The sequence below is a fragment of the Ambystoma mexicanum genome, chromosome 11, assembly GCF_040938575.1.
Source record: "Ambystoma mexicanum isolate Mex_15411 chromosome 11, UKY_AmexF1_1, whole genome shotgun sequence".
NCBI lineage: Eukaryota > Metazoa > Chordata > Amphibia > Caudata > Ambystomatidae > Ambystoma > Ambystoma mexicanum.
In genome coordinates this window covers 361397655-361423800 of record NC_090934.1, presented here as the reverse complement: position 1 = coordinate 361423800, position 26146 = coordinate 361397655, and positions in this window count along the sequence as shown.

Genomic DNA, 26146 nt, shown 5'->3' with positions numbered 1-26146 from the left:
CCACTGGTCTCCCAGGAGGATTATGAGGTTAGCACTATTTTGGGGTCCCGGATTGTTAGAGGGCAGTTGCAGTACCTGGTAGACTGGTTGGGCTATGGTCCTGAGGAACGGTCCTGGGTCCCGTCTCCTGACGTCCATGCTCCGTTGTTGGTGGCTCGGTTCCACAGGGAGTACCCTTCAAGCCCACGGGGTCGTGGGCCTTTGAGGCGGGGCTCTGTCACGCCCCCATCCACGTCCACATCCACAAGCCCTCCTGTTCCACCCCGTAATTCCATCAGTACACGGCAGAGACATAGAGCACAGCAAGTCCCCACACGCAACATTGCACATCCTCATCCTCAGGTTTGCCGACAAGGGCCTGGCCAAACTCAGCGGCGCTGGTTTATGCCTCGCTCTCCATTTCTCCATTGGCGGTTGCCGTGGAGATGCGCCACGGGCATTCCGCGTCTCCGCTGCCGGCGCTTGGACGCTCTTCCTCCACGCGTCCAATCGCGTGTGTGCCAATCACGTGTGTGAGCCACGTGATCGCGGGAGCGTTCGATCACGATCATGTGCGTGGGTCACATGGTCACTGGAGCGAGCGTTCACAGCTGACCTTGGATGGACTACGGACTTGACGCTGCTTTTCTTGATCTCGGATTTTGCCCTTGGATTCCGACCCACTTCCCCTTTTGTACCTCGCCCGGACCTACTTCTTTCTGGCTTTGAACTCGGCTCCTCCCACGGACTGCTTCTTGGATTGCCCTTGTTTGGTACCTTGTCTTGAACCGCTCCCCCTGGACACGACCTCGGCTTTCCTCCTGGACTGCAATTGGATTGCCCCTTGGTTTAGACTCTGCTCTCTGGATCATGTGCCATATTGTTTGGCTCACAGTACCAAGTTCCGTATCAGGTGGTGATTCCATCCTTCAAGTGCATTGCCAGGCTGCTACCTTGTCGTCAACCCTGCCGGCTCCCTCAGACAAACACCCCAAATCAACACTGGTTTCCAAACAACCACTCAGGGTAAGCTCCCTTGTAGATAACATTAAGGATTGTGTACGGGGTATATTTGTTATCTAACCCGCGTGTTTGCCTTACAGTGGTCGGGGGAACATCTTCCGGCATTCCTGGTTCCGGCTGACGACATTCACCACCTGTGGCCTCAAGGGCTGCTCGAGCAGTATATTGATTGTTTGCTCGAGTGGAACTTGGGGACAGAGGTATCATCGCCTACACGACCATCAAGTCTTGACATTATTGAGGAATTGGCGTAAAGATTTGAAACATTGTTTGGGAATGTTACACATTGACGTGCATGGCCATTTGTACACTAGACATTCTGATTCAGTTAAATGGAGGGGTAACTCTAAGTTTTCAGGGCATATTTTTGTAAGGAGTACTTCTTGTTCCATTATGGTATTATTCACTTTTTCATAACCTCGACCACTGCTATGTATGGCAATTGCATTTGTTTGCTTTTGTTTGTACGCTTCTTCATTAAAATATGGTTCTGTGCTTGTAGTGTGATTCCATTCACCTCCGCAGATACTTAAGAAGTTCTTTCTGTTGAAATTTAGCTTATTGAGAAGTCTTTTTTGTAATTTAGTTATTAGTTTTGTTAGTGGTTTCATTTTGTTTAACAGTAAAATAAATAACTTTCTTTTCAGAAGAATTGCACTGTCCATCAACGCTTCTAAGATTAATTTCCTACGATAGGTTTTAAGCATTGAACCTGATTTCTCTCCTGTTTCTATAAGAGTTTGAAGGACTTTGTGACGGTACATTTTGGCTAAAATACTTTTCTTGGTATGCTTACTTTGCACTATATTAAAATTTGAAGAAGTAGTTTTATCTGTAGTGATAGCTGATTTTCTGTTAATTGTTTGTTGGTTTGTTTTACATTTTGATAGAGGAGGCAAAGTTTTTGTACTTGAAACTTCTTGTGTTTCACTAAATGACTGTATTAGCTGTTTTGTTTCAACTTTTTTTACAAATTCTGCTAGAGATGGATGCTTATGTTGGACACTTTTATTTTCATTTGCTCTACTTTTGCCTTGCTTTCTACTGACTTGACTTTTGGTAGGCATTGTTTCGGTCTGTTGAAAAAAATAAAGAAGATATGGGTTGGGGTGTTCTGGAATGTATGTGTGCTGTGTGCATGAGTGTTTGAGTAAGATGATAAAGATGTATGTAATGGTGTGTGATTGTGCATTGGGAACTACAACTAGTAGGGATATGTATTCTTGAATTTATGTGTTACTAAACTGGGGTTCAGATGACAAAAATAAAGTAAGCTACTGGTGTGGAAAAGTACAAATAGTAAATCTAATGTGCACAATTAAAACAGTTGTTTGTTCTATAATATGAAAATTGTAGCGGTTCAGTTGGGTAATTTGTTTGTGCAAAAATAGGAATTTGTGGGCCATTCTGGCTGTAAATCGCTGTTTAAGACATGGAGATTTTTGTACAAAATGGAACACAATCTCTATTTTTAGGCACCAAAATAGCTTGTATTAATGTTATAGTATGTTTGATTAATAATACAAATATTATGGTGATATTCTACTTACTTTTTTTCTTAAATTAACAGGTAACTTCTAAGTTCTTCTTTGTTCTTCGAATTCGGCTGCTTCTTTTCAGTAGACTGGTCTTCACTGCAATTGTAAAAGCTTCAAATTAGTAACTTTGTTTGTATATAGTGCTGTTTTTAATTTAGATATTGATTTTTTTAATTGAAATCCTCAGTGCCTTCTTTAAAACCATTAAACTAATTTATTTACATAAGATACATTGCATCAGTTCAGTACATAAGATAATTTCTTAATGAACAAATTGTATTGAATGACTAACTGTAGCAAAAAAAAATATCTTTACTATGTCTTGTGAAATTTATAATATACCAGTGAATACTACTATTTCTGTAAGTAAGCTGTTCTAGGTAATAGCGCCTCAATGTCATGTCTAAATTAAAGTAATTAAGTAAATACATAAATAAAAACAAAAAATATGAAATTGTATAAGTATTTTTTTAAAGATTTAAACATAGATTGTGCTTGCATGCAATTTTGTTTGAATATATGTAGTCTATATATTTCATTTAAAACATGTTAGTTTAACATGATTTGAGTGTGTGTGTATAAAGAAAGTAAATATTATAAAGGTTTATAAGTGATAGTTGATTTTAGGATATTGAAAAAAATACAGTAAATTCATTTTACAGATTACACAAGCTAAAAGTCTGTTTGAAAATGTGTTCATCTACTGTACAGAAAATATGCATACCTGAAGTTTGTGTTCATGCATATGGATATGCATGGAGCTATAAGTAGAAAACTTGGAGATTTGTACAGTATTTCTGGTAGATGGTGCTTGACAATGATATGACACTTGTACTCAGAGAGATTCACAGTACATTTGCAGTGCTGATCTATGATGATGCAGTTAGATCTAGAGGTCTTGAATGTGATTGGTGCATGGTCTTGTGATTTTTTAGCTACATCCAATGAGGGAGTGGCAGAGAGAGTGAAGTGGAAATGGTAGAAGGGCTGTTCATGTTAAGATATGTCCGCGGACATGGCGGTAGTTCGCGGACATCGGGAGTTACATCTGGGGATTTTTGGGTTCAGAAGTCATGCAAATGAGAATAAGCACTGAAAGGGATTGGTCAGGAAAGTTTAGTCGGTGTGTTGTGCCAGGAGAGAGTTTCTCAGATACTCTTTTTGCTGAGAGAACAAAAGATAGCTATGTCTGTGTGTTTCAGAAAACAGATTGTTTGGATTTTGGGAGATTCGTGGATACATTGGTTGAAGGTGCATGCAGAAAGCTGTGGAGTAGCTGTTGTTCTTGGATTCCCACATGTGGAATACACTGGCATGGAGTACGTGGAATGAAGTGGTTGGACTTGCTACCTCTCTGTGCTACTTTGGAGACAGAGCAACATCTAGACATAATTGTAATTCATTGTGGAGGGAACAGTTTAGGACATGTGACTGGAATTTCTTTGCAATTTGCTATGAAAGAAGGACTTGGGAAGGTTATGGACATGTTTCCTAAATCTCAAGTGATATTTTCACGGATTGCGCAGAGACAAATGTGGCTTCGTTCTTCTTCATTTGGTCCACAAATGGAAAAAGCAAGGCGCAATGTTAATAAGGCTGTTTGCGCCTTTCTAAGAGATTTTGGCATGTCCTCTTTTCACAATGAAAATATTATGTTTCGTAGTACATACATTTTTCGCAGAGATGGAGTCCATCTTACTTATGCTGGCAATCAGATTTTTCTGAGAAATGTACAAAATGCATTGCGACCTTATTTGGAATTACAACAACCATTTTGAAGTAGGTGTTAAGCATTTATAATTTTTGACTTACAAACACCACCCAAAGGCTGTTTTCAGAGCCACCACTTCTTCCCAGAGAAAATTGCAATGTTTGTGATGGGGTAGCAACCCAATTTTTTAAATGTTTGCAAACTGTCCGCGGACTTCTAAAAAACACAAAGGGCCCTGCTTCATTTATTTTCACTTCTATTTTTTAACTGTGAAAGGCGGCTCTGAAAAGAGCCTTATTTTTTTTTTTTTTTTTTTGATATTTTGCATTTTTTCAGGTTTTTTATACACGACACACTAGGAGAGGAAGGGAAAGGAAGGCAAAGGGGGGACACCAACCACAGGGATAAGAAAGGGCGAGCTGAGAGAGGAAGATGTAGAGTGGGTTTTATTTGGGTAGTGAGCAGATCTTCTCGTGCTCTGAGACGATAGTCTCAAAAGCACTACGAAGTCGCTCCCCCCTGCAGAGTACTGTGTCACAGTACATACATACAACTGTGACCCTCGAAAGGTAAGAGTCATCAGCATTCTGTATGGCCTGTGAGGCAGCTTGAGGAAGACGCTGTCCCACAGAGGTGGTCCTTGTGGTGACAGGATCAGAAACAGAGGATGAAGTACAGGAAATCAAACTGCTACGTTCTTCGCAAGATACAACCCTGCGAATAGCCCCAGAGTGAAATGACCTCAGGTGTCGCTTCATAGTAGTGGTCCCAAAGCTGTACTTACCGTGCTTCCCATGACTGAGTATCATTTTGCACTCATTGCAGGTAACACGGTTCGCACAAGCCTTAGGAATATTACCATGAATGGTAAATAACCGCCACACCCAAGACTCACGCCTAGTGCGGGTAGTAGGGTTTTCCTCTACCTCATTCTCATCATCCTCTTCTTCCTCCTCTGCATCCTCACTCCTGTTCCCCTCTTCAGGCCCTTGGGGAGGTGGTGGTGGTGGAGGGGGTGGGGGTGGTGCTGAAGCAGGTGCAGCACCAGGTGGCAGTTCAGCAGCCAGGGATGCCATCAAAGATGCGATGGAAATCTGCAGTTGGCAGCAAAAATCGCTGTGTTTCGAAGAATAGCCAGAAACACAATGAGAATGAGCTCTAGGGCGTGGTCTTTTATAGGGGTGCTGGTGCGCGGTCCGCGGACATGCGCGCTGTCCGCGGATAGATCGAACACAAAAAAAAGTTTGAAAAGTTTCAAAAGGTATGTAGAAACTCAGGATTACTATGTGGGACTTGTGCCATGGTGAGATTTTATTGAAAAATATTATGGATTAATTGAAAATGTACTTTTAATTTGTTCGGGACCCGAACAGTGTCCGCATTCAGAACACGCGATCAGCGTGGGCGCGGTCATATGATCCGTTCGCAAACAAGTACGCGAAGGAAGCGCATGTCCGCACGACACCAAATGCACGGAGATTGACTAGCGCATGCGCGTTGATGTTCTACGGACACTGTTCGGGTCCTGAACTAATTAAAATTGCGTCACACGTGAAACGAACATTTCAGGACACTGCGTGTGTTCTTAGAACAGTTTAAATTTGCTAGCGAACAGTAAGGACAGATATACTGTTCTTCAGGACAAGTTCAATTTCGTTTATGTACGAACATTTCAGGACACCAATTGTGTTCTTAGAACATTTTCAAGTTGCTAGCGAACAGTACGGACAGGTATAGTGTTCTTTAAGGCACCTCCATTTTCGTTTAATTACGAACAATTCAGGACACCGCGTGTGTTCTTAGAACAGTTTGAACTTCCTAGCGAACACTACGGACAGATATGTTGTTCTTTAGGACACTTTAATTTTTTTTTTTTACGAACATTTCAGGACACCGCGTGTGTTCTTAGAATAGTTTCATTTTGCTAGCGAACAGTATGAACAGGTATAGGACACCTCCTTTTTCGTTTATTTACGAACATTTTAGAACACCTGCAATGTCCGCGGACACCTACATTGTTTTTTTTTAAAAAACGAAACTATTTACAACACAATATAAAAATTAAACTTTATTTAACATATATTAATAATTTATGACAGAGAAGGTGAGGCAGAAACAGAAACAAAAACAGGAGAATTAGGGGTTTCATCATGATTGTTATTAGGTGAAGAAGGGATGGAAGTCTCATCAAAACATTTTGGGTTATGGAGAGGGTTTGGGGATAATTGACTGGGATATGGTGAGGGGGGACAAGTACATGTGGGGCAATGGTATGACGTTTTTGTTTTAAAATGATCTTCAACAAAAGTTTTCAAATTATTAAAATTGGTCAACAATAAATCAATGTTTTCTTTTATGTTGTCAAGCGTGTTTTCCATAACAGCTTCTTCAGAGGTAGTTTCTATTTTGTTATGCTCTGTACAAAAAAATATATATATGTTAAATGTATACAAAATAATAATATTTAAATGGTTTATATTATAAAGTGTTTACCATTAGTTTCACTATCTTGTGACATTTCTTCATGTGGGAAATGTTCCTCTAGCCATTACAGAGTACTAGACATTTCTGTGAGAGAAAAAAAAAGGATAATATATTTTTTTATCTAATACAGAAAGTTTATAAATATATGAATACAATTAAGTACACTTACTATTTCAGGTAAGATATGTCCTATGTACTCAGTGGGTCTGTTCTTGTTCTCAGTTGTGTTGTGTTTGTGAGGTAATTATGTTGGAAGCCAATTTATTTTCTTGAGGTATATTCCATTTTAGAACATAGTGCATTTAAATGAATGGTTGGTGTGTTGTATATATGGGTTACATTTATTATGTATTAGTACATATAATGTGTTTGTGTGCTTTTTTTTAAAATGTGTTAAATGTTCCTATGTTATGATATAACAATCAAACATACCCCTCCCAGAGTTTTTTAGGTAGTGGTACTGTTCTTCGAACATGTCCGCAAACATTAATACGGTAATTCATAGAAATCAGCGCACAAGTGGCGCACGCGGCTGGCGCACAGAGTGCGCGTGCGAATCCCTGCGCCAGCCGCGTGCGCTAAAATCCATTTCCGCGCACAGCGTATTCATGGATTCCAGCCACCAAAACCAGCAGTGGCGCACAGTGGCGCAGCGACCCTGCAGCAGCACCAGTTACGCCCCCAAGAATGCCTCTCGTGCAGGGAAAAGCCATCAATATACCCAATCCAGCGCAAAGGGCTGCGCTAACCCTGTACCAGCACGGCAAGCGGGCTACGTGTATCACTGGGGTGCGCAGGAAGTTCCTCACGCGATTGGCCCGTGCGAGCAGGGTATGCGTATTTCAGGGGTGCGCGGGAAGTTCCACACGCGATTTCCGCAGGGTACGCGTATCTCAGGGGTGCGCGGGAAGTGCCACATGCCATTTCAGCAGGGTACGTGTATTTCGGGGTGCGGGGCAAGTTTCACACGCGATTTCAGCAGGGTACGTGTATTTCAGGGGTGCGTGGGAATTTCCACACGCGATTGGGCCCGTGCGAGCAGGGTACACTTATCTCAGGGGTGCGCGGGAAGTTCCACACGCGATTACATCAGGGTACGTGTATTTCGTGGTGTGGGGGAAGTTTCACACGCGACATCAGCAGGGTACGTGTATTCCAGGGGTGCGCGGCAAGTTCCACACGCGATTCCATCAGGGTACGTGTATTTCAGGGGTGCGCGGGAAGTTCCACACGCGATTGGGCCGGTGCGAGCAGGTTACGCGCATTTCAGGGGTGCGCGGGAAGTTCCACACGCGATTCCATCAGGGTACGTGTATTACAGGGGTGCGCAGGGAGCACCACACGTGAATAGCACGTTTGGGTCCTCCCAGGTGTTCCCTCTACACCCTCCACGGCCCCTGCAGGTGGCTCACACCACAGGGGCCTACCCTGCACATGTCCTGCAGGCACACCATCCACCATGGCCATGACCCCAAGCCAACCCACATGTCAACTTGCACTACTGGCCACCAACGCATGTCCCCCGGCACCCCCAGCCACCAGGGGCACCCTCCACCAGGCCCCCACCCATGTCTCCCACCACCCCCACCCCCCAGCAGTGCAGGGGCACCCTCCACCAGGCTCCCACCCATGTCTCCCACCACCCCCACCCCCCAGCACTGTGGGGCATCCTCCACCAGGCCCCCACCCATGTCTCCCACTACCCCCATCCCCCAGCACTGTGGGGCACCTGCCAGCAGACCCCCACCCATGTGCAACTCATGTCTCCCACCACCCCCACCCCCAGCACTGTGGGGCACCTGCCAGCAGGCCCCCACCCATGTCCAACTCATGTCTCCCACCACCCCCACCCCCCAGCACTGTGGGGCACCTGCCAGCAGGCCCCCACCCATGTGCAACTCATGTCTCCCACCACCCCCACCCCCCAGCACTGTGGGGCACCTGCCAGCAGACCCCCACCCATGTCCAACTCATGTCTCCCACCACCCTCACCTACCAGCACTGTGGGGCAGCCTCCACCAGGCCCCCACCCATGTCTCCCAGCACCCCCACCCCCCAGCAGTGCAGGGGCACCCTCCACCAGGCCCCCACCCATGTCTCCCAGCACCCCCACCCCCCAGCCACCAGGGGCAGCCTCCACCAGGCCCCAACCCATGTCTCCCACCACCCCCACCCCCAGCCACCAGGGGCAGCCTCCACCAGGCCCCCACCCATGTCTCCCACCACCCCCACTCCCCAGCAGTGCAGGGGCAGCCTCCACCAGGCCCCCACCCATGTCTCCCAGCACCCCCACCCCCCAGCCACCAGGGGCACCCTCCACCAGGCCCCCACCCATGTCTCCCACCACCCCCACCCCCCAGCACTGTGGGGCACCTGCCAGCAGGCCCCGACCCATGTCCAACTCATGTTCCCCACCACCCCCACCCCCCAGCACTGTGGGGCGCCTGCCAGCAGGCCCCCACCCATGTCCAACTCATGTTCCCCACCACCCCCACCCCCCAGTACTGTGGGGCACCTGCCAGAAGGACCCTACCCATGTCCAACTCATGTTCCCCACCACCCCCACCCCCCAGCACTGTGGGGCACCTGCCAGCAGGCCCACACCCATGTCCAACTCATGTTCCCCACCACCCCCACCCCCCAGCACTGTGGGGCACCTGCCAGCAGGCCCCCACCCATGTCTCCCACCACCCCCACCCCCCAGGAGTACAGGGGCACCCTCCACCAGGCCCCCACCCATGTCTCCCACTCCCCCACACCCAAGCACTGTGGGGCACCTGCCAGCAGGCCCCCACCCATGTCCAACTCATATATACCACCACCCCCACCCCCCAGCACTGTGGGGCACAGGCCAGCAGGCCCCCACCCATGTCTCCCACCCCCCCACCCCCAGCACTGTGGGGCACCTGCCAGCAGGCCCCCACCCATGTCTCCCACCACCCCCACCCCCAGCAGTGCAGGGGCACCCTCCACCAGGCCCCCACCCATGTCTCCCAGCACCCCCACCCCCCAGCCACCAGGGGCAGCCTCCACCAGGCCCCCACCCATGTCTCCGACCACCCCCACCCCTCAGCACTGTGGGGCACCCTCCACCAGGCCCCCACCCATGTCTCCCACCCCCCACCCCCCAGCACTGTGGGGCACCTGCCAGCAGGCCCCCACCCATGTCTCCCACCACACCCACCCCCCAGCAGTGCAGGGGCAACCTCCACCAGGCCCCCACCCATGTCTCCCACCACCCCCACCCCCCAGCCACCAGGGGCACCCTCCACCAGGCCCCCACCCATGTCTCCCACCACCACCACCCCCCAGCACTGTGGGGCATTTGCCAGCAGGCCCCCACCCATGTCTCCCACCACCCCCACCCCCCCAGCAGTGCAGGGGCACCCTCCACCAGGCCCCCACCCATGCCTCCCACCACCCCCACCCCCCAGCCAGCAGGGGCAGCCTCCACCAGGCCCCCACCCATGTCTCCCACCACCCCCACCCCCCAGCACTGTGGGGCACCTGCCAGCAGGCCCCCACCCATGTGCAACTCATGTCTCCCACCACCCCCACCCCCCAGCACTGTGGGGCACCCTCCGCCAGGCCCCCACCCATGTCTCCCACCACCCCGACCCCCCAGGACTGTGGGGCACCTGCCAGCAGGCCCCCACCCATGTGCAACTCATGTCTCCCACCACCCCCACCCGCCAGCACTGTGGGGCACCTGCCAGCAGGCCCCCACCCATGTGCAACTCATGTCTCCCACCCCCCAACCCCCAGCACTGTGGGGCACCTGCCAGCAGGCCCCCACCCATGTCCAACTCATGTTCCCCACCACCCCCACCCCCCAGCACTGTGGGGCACCTGCCAGCAGGCCCCCACCCATGTCCAACTCATGTTCCCCACCACCCCCACCCCCCAGCACTGTGGGGCACCTGCCAGCAGGCCCACACCCATGTCCACTCATGTTCCCCACCACCCCCACCCCCCAGCACTGTGGGGCAACTGCCAGCAGCCCCCCCCCATGTCTCCCACCACCCCCACCCCCCAGCAGTGCAGGGGCACCCTCCACCAGGCCCCCACCCATGTCTCCCACCCCCCCACCCCCAGCACTGTGGGGCACCTGCCAGCAGGCCCCCACCCATGTCCAACTCATGTTCCCCACCAGCCCCACCCCACAGCACTGTGGGGCACCTGCCAGCAGGCCCCCACCCATGTCCAACTCATATCTCCCACCACCCCCACCCCCCAGCCCTGTGGGGCACCTGCCAGCAGGCCCCCACCCATGTCTCCCAGCACCCCCACCCCCCAGCCACCAGGGGCAGCCTCCACCAGGCCCCCACCCATGTCTCCCACCACCCCCATCCCCCAGCCACCAGGGGCACCCTCCACCAGGCCCCCACCCATGTCTCCCACCATCCCCACCCCCCAGCACTGTGGGGCACCCTCCACCAGGCCCCCACCCATGTCTCCCAGCACCCCCACCCCCCAGCAGTGCAGGGCCCCCTCCACCAGGCCCCCACCCATGTCTCCCAGCACCCCCACCCCCAGCCACCAGGGGCAGCCTCCACCAGGCCCCCACCCATGTCTCCCACCACCCTCACCCCCCAGCCACCAGGGGCAGCCTCCACCAGGCCCCCACCCATGTCTCCCACCACCCCCACCCCCCAGCAGTGCAGGGGCAGCCTCCACCAGGCCCCCACCCATGTCTCCCAGCAGCCCCATCCCCCAGCCACCCGGGGCACCCTCCACCAGGCCCCCACCCATGTCTCCCACCACCCCCACCCCCCAGCACTGTGGGGCACCTGCCAGCAGGCCCCCACCCATGTCCAACTCATGTTCCCCACCACCCCCCAGCACTGTGGGGCACCTGCCAGCAGGCCCCCACCCATGTCCAACTCATATCTCCCACCACCCCCACCCCCCAGCACTGTGGGGCACCTGCCAGCAGGCCCCCACCCATGTCCAACTCATGTTCCCCACCAGCCCCACCCCCCAGCAGTGCAGGCGCACCCTCCACCAGGCCCCCACCCATGTCTCCCACTCCCTCATCCCCCAGCACTGTGGGGCACCTGCCAGCAGGCCCCCACCCATGTCCAACTCATGTTCTCCACCACCCCCACCCCCCAGCAGTGCAGGGGCACCCACCACCAGGCCCCCACCCATGTCTCCCAGCACCCCCACCCCCCCAGCACTATGGGGCACCTGCCAGCAGGCCCCCACCCATGTCTCCCACCACCCCCACTCCCCAGCAGTGCAGGGGCACCCTCCACCAGGCCACCACCCATGTCTCCCACCCCCCCACCCCCCAGCACTGTGGGGCACCTGCCAGCAGGCTCCCACCCATGCCCAACTCATGTTCCCCACCACCCCCACCCCCAGCACTGTGGGGCACCTGCCAGCAGGCCCCCACCCATGTCTCCCACCACCCCCACCCCTCAGCACTGTGGGGCACCTGCCAGCAGGCCCCCACCCATGTCTCCCACCACCCCCACCCCCTAGCACTGTGGGGCACCTGCCAGCAGGCCCCCACCCATGTCCAACTCATGTTCCCCAGCCAACATGTCATCACAATCTAGATCCCTGGTCCCCATGGTCAGCCTCCAAATGCAAAACACCCACCCGAGTATTGCATCCCCCCACTCATAATTGGCAATTACATCACAGAACACCAATTGCAAGTTCCGAAACAAACACATTTCCCTCACATACACCCAATGGGTGTCAGTGAATCTCAAAACCCATATCATGAAATGCATGAAACCAATGAGATGATACTACACATCGAAGTATGATAAAAAAAATATGTATTAAAGCAAACATAAATAGAATCAAAAATAAAGAAACAAATATGTGAATGTACAAAAATCAAAAGAAGCATGTCTGTGAAAAAAAGCAAAACCAAAAATCATATCCCAAAGTAATGGTGTCCAAAGTCACTGTCCACAAAACAAAATCCAATGGGAAATAAAAAAGAAAGCCATTGCTCCATGGTTAAAATGTGAAAGAAAAATACCATCCAACAGTGAACTATGTACATGGGAACAAGCCAGGGTCCATTATCCCAACAAAAGAAAGGAAACCTATCTAACTACACTAACTGATAAAATAAACTATATACAAAAATGTGGCCAATGTCCGAAAGGTCCAAAATAAATCCAAAAAAAAATGAAACCTAACACTACCTACATAACTATGTACAAGGGCAGCGGGCTAGTTTGACGGCTCACTTGTGGATGTCCCGTGACAGGGCATCATCGAACTCCTGCTCAATGTCCCAGAGGCGGTCCTCCTCCATGGCCCCGAGGGTCCGCAGGGCCGTCGCCGTGTCCACCTCCAAACCCCTGCGGATTGCCTCGAGGCACTCGGCCCGCCTCAGGGCCCTCCGCATGGAGTTCTCCGCCCTGACCATTGTGAGCCGTGCCTCTTCCGCCCGCTGCCGCTCCGCATCTATGGCGTGGCCCAACCGCTGCCACACGGAAGACACTCTCTGTCCTGGGTCCTCCTGCCCTCCGGCCGATGCCTGCCCCTCCGATGTTGAAAGCCCGAGCCTTCATGGCTCCCACCACGTTGCTGCTGCTGCTGTGCCTCTGCCCGTGCACTGCCTCCTCCTGCCTGCACATCCTCCGCCAGCTGGGGTGCAGTCGTAGATGTGGCCACCCCTGCTGGACGTCCGACTCCCGACTGTGGCAGGGATGCCTCCTCCACCAGCCTGGCTGCACCGTCAGAGGCAGCTCCACAGGGCACCCAGGTGACTGATGGGTGGGAAGATGGCACGGAGGATGACTGGCACGTAGGTGGTCCAGTTGAGGAGGGGGTCGTAGCAAGCCCCATCATACGGAGGAATCCGGCCTGGGTGACCTGTCCCAGCAGGCTGACGTGGTCATCGAGCCATTCGAGATTATGTGCAGTCTCCTCATGAAAAGACTGCAGGTCAGCTCGCATGGCCCGTTGACGCAACGCCACACCAGTCAGGACAGGCTCAACCCGGACACGGATAGCCACGTCTGCAGGCAGAGGAAGGCCAGTTGACGTGAGCTCATCCCCTGCCTGAAAACGGGTCTGGACGTAGGCATCCCTGCTGGTGCAAGATGATGCAGGGACAGGATCAGGGACAGGATTGCACACAGGCACCTCCGCGGCGGCCTGTGCTGCCTCCTGTCCCTGGTCCTGCACTGCACCACTAGCAGCAGTGGGATCCCCACCTCCAGACCCCGTCTCTGGTGCTTGCACGGCCTCCTCCTCCACCAAACCCCCCACCAACCTGGATGACTCCGTGCCATCTTCCCCTGTTGGGCCCTGTGGGGTCCCAGCTGCCCCTTCTGCTGCCGAGGAGTCCAACTCCAACCTCCGCCTCTTGGACCTCCCCCCGGCAGCTGCGGCCTGGGACGTGGCACCAGACTCCTCACTCCCCGACAAGATGACAACATGGGAGGGGAGCCGGGCCTTGCGTCTCCGGCTGGCGGTGGGATCCCCGCCGCTGTGCTCCACAGCACCTTCTCCGCCCTCTTCATCAGTTGACGCTGCAGACAGGGAGAAACAAAACACAGGCATCAGGGCACTGTACAATGGACACATACACACATGACAGTTGTACATGAGTGGCATTGGCAAACCTCAGACATGTCATCACAATCCCCAACACACATGTCATTTCAACTCGCACACATGAGCCACACCACAGCCATATCGCAACTGCCAGCACCATCCATACACATACAACAGCATGAGCAGGCAAAGGTGAGCTAGACATCACATGCAACACAGGAGGTGCACCACACATGTACACACACCACCACACTTCCATGCATGTGTACACCCCTGCCAAGTGTCGCAGTGTTCAGACGGGCATCCATGTCACATCTGCCAATCAGGCTTCCACATACCGCTGTCACATGCATCCACGTTGCATCACTGTTGCACCCTTGTCAAATACACACACATGCACATGTACACAGTGCTGATACATGCAGCCGAAAACAACATACATGCGTGACATCACGGACATGTCTACTTACATACACATTCATCCAAACATGTGTGCCCACACAACTACATTTGGCATGCAAGCCTACACACACAAGCGCCATCCATGTCTCACACATTCCAGCCCTTGCATGTGTTAGCCCCACGGCCCTGTACACCCCCACCCATACTCGACCCCATACAAACAGATGTGCAACCTGCACACTACTGAAAAATCACCACACGCACTGCTCACAATCAGGATGCATGTACACTTACCGCTCGACTCCAGACGGGTCTGCCTCTCAAGGACCTGGACGTGGAGCGCTGGGGATATGCGTTCCAGGACCCTCATCTGTTCTTCCGACAAGTGGCCCCGGCGCCCCTTGGAATCCGCTGCCTTCAAGAGGCGCCGGGCCTTTTTCAGGGTCCTGGACCTGAAGTCCTCCCAGCGCTTCTTGACATGTTGTAAGTCGCGGACTGCCACCCCCTCTGCGTTGATGGCAGTCACGATGTCAGTCCAGATCCGAGTCCGTCCTTCCTTGTCGGCGCAGGAACTTCCGAAGAGGGCATCATACTGCCCCAGGACTTGCTCCACCAGGACACCAACTTCGGTGGCACTGAAGCTGGTGCCCCTCTGCCTCTCTGGCCGGGGGTTGTCAGTGGTCTCAGATGGTGTTTGCCCCGACATGACAACCCCAGAGGCAGGAGTGGGTGGGAAACTGGGTCCTGGGGCTGGGCTGTGGAGCGATGGAATCCCAGTCGGGAGTCTTCGGTTCCAGCAGGGGTGGTCACAGCAACAGCACCTCTGGCTGATGTGCAGGCAGCAAATGGCAGGGCACATGGGCAGCAGGCAGTCAGGCAGCAGCAGATGGCAGGTGGGAGCGTGCTTGGGGCTCTGGGGGGCAGTAGTTCGGCCTTCTGGGCAGGAGCGTGGTCTTCCGTGTGCTTACGCATGGCCTGCTTGATACGGAGTGATTTGGCACGTGAAAAATCTGCACGTCAGTGTGTAATTCGAGGAAAGGGCCTTAGCGCGTAAGCGTGTCTGAACGCATACGCATTTTCATTGGACAGAAGTCCCCTCAAGCTCAAGCGCCCCTGTGACGTGACCCGTACAGACGTGCATGGGCATTTCAGAGCGCATGAAAAACTGCACGTCCGCGTGTAATACGAGGAAAGGGCCCATGCGCGTAAGTGCGCGTGGAAAACTGCACGTCCGCGTGTAATACGAGGAAAGGGCCCATGCGCGTAAGTGACGTGATGCGCGCGTGCGTTTCCCTCAGCACGGGTTAAAGATGAGCGGGCCCAGCAGTTCGCTGTACGTGCCTTTCGTGGAGACCGACGTGTGTTGCTGCTTCCTGTTGTTTCGCGCGCCATCACAACTTCACAGCTATCAAGGACGTATCTCTTCTTTTGGCGGGGGTATTGGCTACGCGTGTTTTTCTGCATCACGCTAGTCAGACGGTGAGTCGCACATGCTCTTTTTCCCACTGTGGGCGCCCCTGTGTATCGCACCCATTTTCGATGTCATAGTAGCCTGCGTGTCCCACGTGTACGCGTTATTCGTGTTACTGGGTGCCACCGCGTACTGCGGGAGGTTGAATCCACGCACGTAGGCTGCAGGGTTGCGTGCACGGTTTTACTGCAGTTTTGGGGTGCCTGATTGTTGCGTGACCCGTCACCACATCACCGGGGTCACATACAGCCTTGCAGGTGCAGGGGGGCTGTTAACATCTTGCTTCCCACCCCCTTCACCCCAATTGCCCAGGTCAATTGTGGTGTACACCTCCCATTGGCACCACTCCATCTGTGCCAGCACTACTACATCTGTGCCATGGTTGGGAGGGCACCAAAGGTGAGGGGTGCCTCAGCTGGGCGTCCTCCTCGTGTCGGGCGTGGTCGGGGACGTGGCCGTGGTGACCAGGGAGCAGGGGGACTCCAGGGTGTCCAGGGCAGCCACAGAGGGGGAAGAGGCAGGGGTGTGCCACTTGAGCACAATGTTGTGCCATGTGTCGGTGCAGCCATGCCACCACCCCCTGTGGTTCCGGGGGATGCAGCTCCTGCATCTGGCACTGGCACACGTACGACCCGGCAGTCCGTTCCATCGAATGCCATGGGCCCAAGGGTAGCGGTAGCTGCAGGTGCAGCTGTGGACACCGCCACCCAGGCTCAGGGTCTGCCAGCGCAGGCTGCGTTGGCACTTGAAGAGCCCTTGGTAGATCTCCAACAGGCCGGCGGGGAAACCATAGGGGCAGGCCGGGCTGCTCAAACCAAGACACGTGTCCCTGGGGCAGTCATGTCATTTGCTGCCCCGAACAGCCGGGTGTTGGCAAGTGCAGGGGCAGATGCACCCAACAGCACCCCGGTTGTGAGTCTGCCAACCAGGACCGTTGCGGTCAATGACCCTGCCACAGCTGATGTTGCTGCGCAGGGTCCGTTAGTGGGCACCCAGCTGCCACTGACACAAGTCAGGCCTTTGGTCATCCCTCCACCTGCCACTTCCTTGGCTCAATCCACCGAACCCACTGGCCATACTGGTCAGGGCGGCATTAGCCAGCCAGGGTCTGCGCCACAGTCCAAGAGGAGGAAGGTTGCACCTGCAGCACAGGCTGGGACCCCACACACAGCCACGACCTCCTGCACGTCGAGGAAGAAGCCTTTCAGTAAGCAGGAACTGGACTTCCTCATGGAGTACATATGGGGCCACAGCCGTGACATGCTAGTGGGTGCCAATAGTCAGACTACGGCTGCCCAACGTGACACCCACTGGAAGCATGTTGCGGAACATGTCAGTTCATTCGGCCATGAGGTGCGCACGGCGCAGGAGTGCAAAAAGCGTTGGAATGACATCAAGCACAGCACTAAGGCTAAGCGTGCCTCAAATTACAACTTGACTCTGGTGACTGGCGGTGGGCCTGCACCAGAGGAGGAAGAACTCACTCCGCATGAGGCTCTCGCTGCAGAGTTCATACCACCTGAATTGGTCGAAGGAGTGGGAGAGATGCTGGACTTTGATGCCCAGTCCAGTGAGTGTTGATGCGTGTTTGTTGAGGACGTGTGTGTTTCACTTGTGGGATGTGTTGTGCATGATTGCTGCTACATGTGACGTGTACATGGTTCTGATGTGTAAGTAATGCAATGCTTCTGTCATGCATGTCTCCTCTGCCTGCATGCGGGACTCCATGTGGGCATGCTCCCTTGCCCCTCCTCCGCCACTCTGCACCCCAGTTCCACCTTTGCACTGGTCTGCTTCAATCTTGCCAATGTGTAGTTTCTTGTTCATGTGTCCTGTGTAGATGCTAACTTCCAGCGTAGAAACTGCCAGACATATGCCGTGTGGTACAGCCTTAGTACTCGATGCAGGGTATCTCACTTGTACTGCGCATGGGTCAGATGTCCCGCAGGGACATGAGTGCCCATTCATGCTCCATGTGCATTGCACGCATGCCCCTATGTGTCCTTGACTGGATGATCACTGTAATATGAGTCCTTGGTTACATACATTGCCTGCCATCTCATCGGCCTCCCCATGTCAACTGTGGCTCAGTCCTGCGTTGCGCACATGTTTAGGCTCTGACAATCTGTGTGGCTCACAGGCCTCAGCCTGTTCAATGGCCAATGACTCTGTCCAACTCTTGTTGTGTCTTCTTCACACGTGGGCGGCCTCCGGAGTTTTCATCATGTGTCCTGCCCACTGTCCCAGCATCATTTGCAGTGTTGTAATTTGAATCACATTAAGCTGTTGATGCCAGTCAACACTGCCTGTCAATACACAGGTGTATGGTCAGCCTTTTGATACCATGCTAGGCATCCCTGCTTTGGTACTGGGGTGCAGGGGTGCTTGGCTTCTAGACATGGTACACATTGAATGCACAATGCACGTGATGTGTGAATTTGACATTGCACTGCCTTCACATTTCCTGGCACACACCATGGAGTGCTTGTACATGTAGGTAGTGAGTGGCGTACACATTTTCTGCACTGCATAGTCTCACTTCCATGGAAACTGCCACCTTTCAACAGGTCTGATCACAGAAGCTATTCAAAGTAGACCCAGCATGCATGCCAGGTCATATTTTGTGTGTGACATGTCTGCCGGATGCCTTTGCTGTCGGTGTGTGTGTGTGTGTCGTGTGCTTCTGACATGTGTAGTGATCTTTTTTCTCTCTATTTTTCAGGTGATGACGCAATGGAGGCGGAGGATGGTGTTGTCATGCCAGACACAGGGTTGGTAACACCACATCAACCCGGCACTAGTGGGGGTCGTGGGGTGGTAGGCCACGAAAACCCCCAAGTGCTGCAGTCCATCTTGTCTCTGGCTGCCTATGAGTCCAGGCTTGATGACGACTCTGACGTCCATGTTGAGTTGGATGAGCATCAAGTCCATGTGTCAGGGGTGAGTGATTCTGATGTGGACACTCCTCTGTCTGCGACACCTGCACTGAGGGATCAGACAGTCTTGGTTTCTCCGCCCGTGGTGGATCGGGATGCAGGGTCACCCTCCACACCAGTCACTGATGTGCCTGGGACATCACGTCGACGGGGGCATGTAGTCGTGCAGCCGCAGGCGGTGCCAACACAGCGAGGACCCCCGGTCCTTGGGTCCCGCAGGGGTCAAGCCCGGCAACGCGGTCGCCGCGCGCAACCGCTGTATACTGAGTGGGAGCAAGACATGACTACCAATTCAGAACGGCAGGGGGCAGCAATGGAGAACATCGCTGAGAGCATGGAGCGTGTTGCCCGATCTGTGCTCCCCCTGCTAGGCAGGTGCTTCTCCAGCAGCAGGCGGCACGGTCCACGGCCCGCTCGCTCAGGCTGGGCATGGCGGCCTCAGACAGGGCACACCAGGCTGAAATGTCGCCTCTGCGTCAAGCAATTGCTGCTCACGCAGAGGCGCACATGGATGCCCTGAGGGAGGAATATGCTTCCCTCAGATCCACTCTGGGTGTCAATATGATGTCCCAGAGGCAGCAGGCAGACGAGAGGTTTGCACAGCTTGAGCGTACCATCTCGACTGAGCTACAGGCTTGCCGGGAGGTGCAGCAGTTGTCCAGCCAGGCCTTGCAGGAGGAACTCCGTGTTACACGTGCTACCTTGCAAGAGGAAGCACGTGTATCACGTGAGGTTCTGCATGCAGACCTATGTCACATTGCCACACAGAACCAGGCTCACCCGTCCGGCAGACTTGCTGCCGATGAGGGGCAACCTGCGGCTAGGCATGGCCAGGCTACTGTGCCACGTCCTCCTTTCCAGGATGAGCCAGACTCAGACGACCATCTATCTCCCACATAGGTCGGGCTGTGCAGGCGTTGAGCCCATGGAGGGTTTTTTTTTGGCTCAACATCATCGCATGTGGATGTTGAGCAGCACCCTGTACCTCCCCCCTCCTGGGTGCCTCCCCTCCCCCCCGGGTCGTATGTGGCCATTTTTGATTTTTCTTTTAGTTTAGTTAGTTAAGTTTCTGTTTGATAGTTAGTTTAAATAGGTAATGTAGGTTTTCCATTGTTAGTGCAATTAGTTAATAGTTGATTTAGTTTAAAATTTCTAGTCTATTGTGCTTTCATGTGACGGTGCAGTGCTTTGTGGCTTTTGAAGGCATTCACTATCTGTTCCAGCTGGGCCCTTCATGGTTGTCTTGTGTATGTGTTTGCTGCTTGGGGTCCTTGACTCACATATGCCACTCCTGCCTCCCTTATCCATGGGCTCGCAAGGATGGTTCGGTGTTACAGAATATTACACAAGGGCTTTGGACTGTCGTATCTGTGGCATGTCTGGTGCTGTGTGACTTGTGTTGACACCCCTAGTGGGGATGATTTTGGTGTCATTGTCCACTGTTCGGCTTTTGCTAGATGGGGTGTGTCATGAATAATGTGTACATTGATTGCTATGCATTGTGTAGTATGATTCATATCTTTCCTGTACACGTGCTTGTTGCAATTCATGCTGTAGATAGTGTACCACACTTTGGATGTGAAAGACGGACTGATGGTGTGATTTGTGATGTGACTCTCTGACATGGTCAAGTAATGAGATGCCTGATGAGACACACACAGATGACTTTGAAGCATTAATCATGTGTTTCATGCCCTTTCTGCAGGGGGTTGAGCCTCCAGAGCACCTTTGCCAGCAGACATGGCCCATTGGACGACGGAAATCTGGACCCGTTTGTTGGTGCCCACATGCACATGTGTGCACAAGCAGAGGCACAGTGATTGCAGACCCACATCCTAGAACTGCTGACATGTTCCAAGGAACTCCAGGCAAGGTGAGCATCACAGGGGGGCCACGACACAGCAAAGCTTGCACCAGGCGAGTTGCACATGCAGGCTTAGTCACAGCACTGAGGGCGAGCTTAGACGAATATTGGTGTTGAAGCACAAAATGCAGCTCAGATGTGTTTGTGGACTGATGGCTGTTGATAGTAGGGTTGTCTGGGACACATGCAGGGGCAGTGGCACATACCCTCCGGTACACCAAGGTCCATTGAGGCACTTGTATCAACCATGTAGCCTTCTGAGACATGGAAAGGGGCAGCTCACAGGGACATACAGCAAGGGACATACTCGGGTGCAGTGCATTTCATTTCCATGTACTTTATGATAAATGCACTGCCAACTTTGTTTCGGTCATGGTGGTACGCAACTTGCACTGAAGTCATGGCTTGCTATATGGGTCTGTCTGCTTACCCAGGGAACATTGCATGTTGTGTGAATTGTGACACATTGGTGTTCCATTTGCCACTCACCCACCAGTGGCTGACTTACTGCATTGACTGTGTATGACCCGTCACAGGGGTACTGATATATATGGGTACGAAGCATCTACACCAGATTGTCTGTTTGTAGAGTACTTTGTTGCTATGGGGCATGTTTGGTGGTGTGTTTTTGTGTAATTGGCACGTACTGGTTGTTGACTGTGGCTCTCTTTGCAGCATTACAGTGCTCCTGTAACCAGACCTGAGAGTGCGCAGGCAGGAGGCCAGCACTCAAAACCAAAGCTAAGTGTCTTGTTGTTTTTCTTTCAAACTGCTCTGCATAGGCTTGCTGCAGGGGTGCACTAATGCCTGGATGTATGTGTGATTCAATTTGGTATGTTTTTTTCCCCCTAATCACCCGGAATCCTATGCAATTTTGAACCCTGTACCCTCTACCCGGTGTTCCTGCTTCCCGTACCTATCCAAGCAACGTTCCCTAACCCTCTTTCCCCGCTTGGGTTGCGGATGCCTGTGTAAGCCCCGAACTTGCAGGCGCCAAAACCCTAGAGCGGGTGGTTGGTTCGTACCACTCCTAAGCCTGGACTACAGAAGGCCATAACAATGATGTCCAAGTTTGTTTGGATTGTGTATGTGTTCATGCAGGTAGTACATTTTCGTGCATTCCCTACTTTCATGTGTCATTGCTCCTCCCCTCTCCTGCCACTCATTCCAGTTATCCAGTGTGCCAACACCTGTCCCGACTGCATATCCCTGAACCTCCTTCCCCACCAGGGTCTCAGGGGCCTGTGTGAGTTTGACCTTGCAGGCACCTGGGACACGGTGGGGGTGGTTGTTTCGTGACACTCCCGCGCCTGTACACGGGACCTGTGACAATACACATCCGTTCATGATGCATCATCCTATGTTATGTACCACACATGGTTCACATCCTGTTGTGACATTGTTTTACTGTGCTACCTTGGTTGTTGCATCATTGTGGTAGTACTTGGCCTTTGTGAGGTACTGCTACGTCAAGTCATCTACTGGATGGTGTTCGGGTTCGTTTTTATGCCTTGGATTTTGTGATTTTGGAAATGAGTGTGGATTCTGAGGGTTCAGGCATCTTTTTACACACAAGGTGGGAGATGGTGACGAAGGGTAAAGGTGATCCTGTGGCCAGGTGGAATTGAGGGTTGGAGGCTCCATGACCCAGGTGCAGTTGTTCAGTGGGTCATGGTCATTTGTGAGGGGGGGGATTGTTGTTGATAGTTGCCTTGCCCTGCAGTGTGATGGGAACCCTGACAATGTAATGGTGGTATCCTATGTACATGTTGTGTTCTGCTGATCAATGCCTGTTCATGTGTTGTGTTTTCCTTTCAGGTGCGAGGGGATAGTTGTGGTTTGACATGCTGGGGTGTACACATGGTGAATGTTCACATGTGATGTGTAGGGAACACTGATGGTCACTTGAGTGCACATGCATATGTGGAGTGCATGTCCTTGCAGAACCACACACTTGCACTCTGATGCACTACATGTACTCCCACCCTTGCATATCCACGTGTACACTGTTTGCCTTCTGGTGCCCACTGTGTCCCTGCAGCACATGTTCTGTGACCGATTATGGATCCAGTGCATGCCTAATTTGATGTTTGATGTGGTCTGTCACTTAGATGTGATGCTCAGGGTGTGCATCACACACAATGGCTGTTCACTGTGCTGTGCGCTGAGTTGTGTGTTGCAGGAGTAGGACACTGCACACATGAGCTGCAGTGTTGATTTTGCAATGCATAATGTGCATGTAGACAGGCATTCATTGTTATGTTACGTCTACGACTGTTGTAATACATTTGGAAGTGACTTATTTTGGATGGGAGATTTTTGTTGGTCTGTCATTTCATCTGATTCCGGGTCAGGCATCATTGTCTGATGCCACTGTATATTTAGGACATGGAAATGTGTACCTTATCGTTACTGTGTTGGTGTATGGGTATTGCTTGCCATGTCATGTTGTGGTTTGGGAGGGTTTGAGTGACATGACAGTGATGGCCATGGCCTGTTTTGCAGGTGTCTGTGATGCACACCTTGCATGTCAGGGTCATCCGCTTCTCAGAGCAACTAGCTGGGGGTAGATTTCTCTCTGCGGCAGGGCCCTCCCCCTGGAACAGACTTCCTGCCTGACTTGAACCTGAGGGGACCCATCTCCAGTTCTGGAAGCACCTCAAGACCTTCCTCTTTGCTTCTGCTTACTCTCTGCCTCTTCCTTGCAGAATTCTTCACTGGAACTGCACAGGAGCTGCAACTGGGCCACTCTCACCGACCTCAGTCCCTGGCCCAGCCACTCTCCACTTGCACTGCCTCCCTGGCGACCACTGCACTGCAGTACTGTCTCTCTATCCCTACAGCCCTCCCTTCCCAGCACTTGTCTGCACTTAGCTTTGCAGTTGCCACCAGCCAACCTATGTATTATTTTTTTGGGCTACTTCCCCTGTACTGGACTCCCCCCTACCCTTCCCCTTGCACTTTTCCCTTCCCCCTACCCCTGCACTTGCACAATCTCAATGACACCTGGCCTAGTAGTACTGTTGTCTGTCTTCCCTTGTTCCCCCTTCCCTGCCTCATCGCGCATTGAAATACTTGTGTATGGGCCATATCATGTCATATGTCATGTGTGCCTTTTGGTCACACAGTATAGCTTGTGTTTAAGTAGCTAGGGATGAAGACGATGTGGCACTTCCATGGCAACTATCTCAGGGTGGTAGGGTTGTGACAGTTGACTGTCTCTTTGTCATCATCGATTGTCACCTGGTATGTGCCAGGCCTGTGTGCACTCCGCAGGGGTGGGAGTTTAGGTGAAAAATTTGGCCACAAGCTGGGTCCGGGCTTCCTCGCCACGTGCCCTGTCCCCTCCCATGGGCAGCGCCTGTGCCTGTGGTTGGGGATGTGGGGGCACCACCATGTCCACCGGGACGCCCTGCCGTGTTGCAACATTGTGCAGGACACATGCTGCCACAATGATCCTGCACACTACTGGTGGTGCATAGAGTAATTGCCCACCAGAGCGGTCAAGGGAGCAGAAACGTGACTTGAGTACTCCGAATGTGCGCTCCACTATGCCCCTGGTTGCAATATGGGCGGCGTTGTATCTTACCTGGGGTGGTGTGGTGGGGTTCCGGATTGGCGTCATCATGTGGTTGCTCAGAGGGTAGGCACTGTCCCCTGGGGAGGTGATAATAGTTGAGATTATTAGGGTTTGGATATTTGTCTGTGTGTGACTTGCGTGCATGTGCAAGGTCATTTGTACTGACCTAGGAGCCATGTGTCGCCATGCTGCCCAGCTTCCAGGGCCCGGCTCAGGGCGGACATTCTGTATATGAAACTGTCATGGGTGGAGCCAGGGTAGTTTGCATAGACAGAGGTGATGATTCCTTTTACATCGCATACCACCTATACATTGATGGAATGCCAGTGCTTGCGGTTTCGGTAGATGTGCTCAGTGGCCCTAGGTGGACGTAGGGCCACATGGGTGCAATCTATGGCACCGAGCACTTTGGGGAAGTGTGCCACCCTGAAAAAATCCAGGACAACGGCCTGCCTTTCTGCGGGTGTTCTGGGCATGTATATGTGCCTGCGGACTGAGGGGCGCGCTGTCATGATTGCCAGTACTTGGTGTAGGCAGCGTGACTGCGTGGCCTGTGAGACCCCCCCACTATGGCAGTGGTCCGCTGAAATGACCCAGTGGCCAAAAAATGCAGGACATTGAGCAGCTTCTCCAAGGGGCTCAATGCTTGGGAGCAAAGGGTGGGGGATGTAAGGTCATCTTCCCACTCCCTGACCAGGTCTAGGATGATATGGGGTGGAAACCTATACCTGCCGTAGACCTGGTCATCAGGCATCCCAAAAAGGTTTGTCCGTGGCGCGAAAATGTGTGCCCTGGCTATTCTCCTCCTCCTGCGGTGTCCCACGATCAGTGCAGCGACAAATGGGGCATTCATCGTAGCTGTATATATGCGTTTGTTGCTTGCGCGCACTTTTATGCTGTGCGCGGGGACGCTTCCGCCTGCCTTCGTGTGGGCGGACGCGTTGACGCCTGTGCACGTCTTTTGCCGTGCGCGGGTTTCCCGTATTCGGATATGTGGTAAGACTGTACGTCCGAGTGTCATCGCGTGTGATCGGAGGGGAGTGAGCGTACACGCGATTGGCCTGGGTTCGTGTGTTTCGGGGTGACGGGAAGTTCCACACGCGATTACCCTGGGTACGTGTGTTCCGGGGTGCACGGGAACTTTCACACGCGATTGGTGGAAATCCACGTGTGTTCTGTCATCACGTGCAATGAGGGAAACACCCACGCGCGTCATGTCACAGACGCGCTCACGCGCTAAGGGCCTTTGGTCCAATGAAATCGCATATGCGTGCTGCCGTACATACGCGCTAAGGGCCTTTCCTCGAATTACACGCTGACGTGCAGATTTTTCACGTGCCGAATCATTCCGTATCAAGCTGGCCACGCGTAAGCACAGGGAAGACCACGCTCCTGCCCAGAAGGCCGAACTACTGCCCCCCAGAGCCCCGAGCAAGCTCCCACCTGCCATCTGCTGCTGCCTGACTGCCTGCTGCCCACGTGCCCTGCCATTTGCTGCCTGCACATCAGCCAGGGGTGCTGTTGCTGTGACCACCCCTGCTGGAACCGAAGACTCCCGACTGGGATTCCATCGCTCCACAGCCCAGCCCCAGGACCAAGTTACCCACCCACTCCTTCCTCTAGGG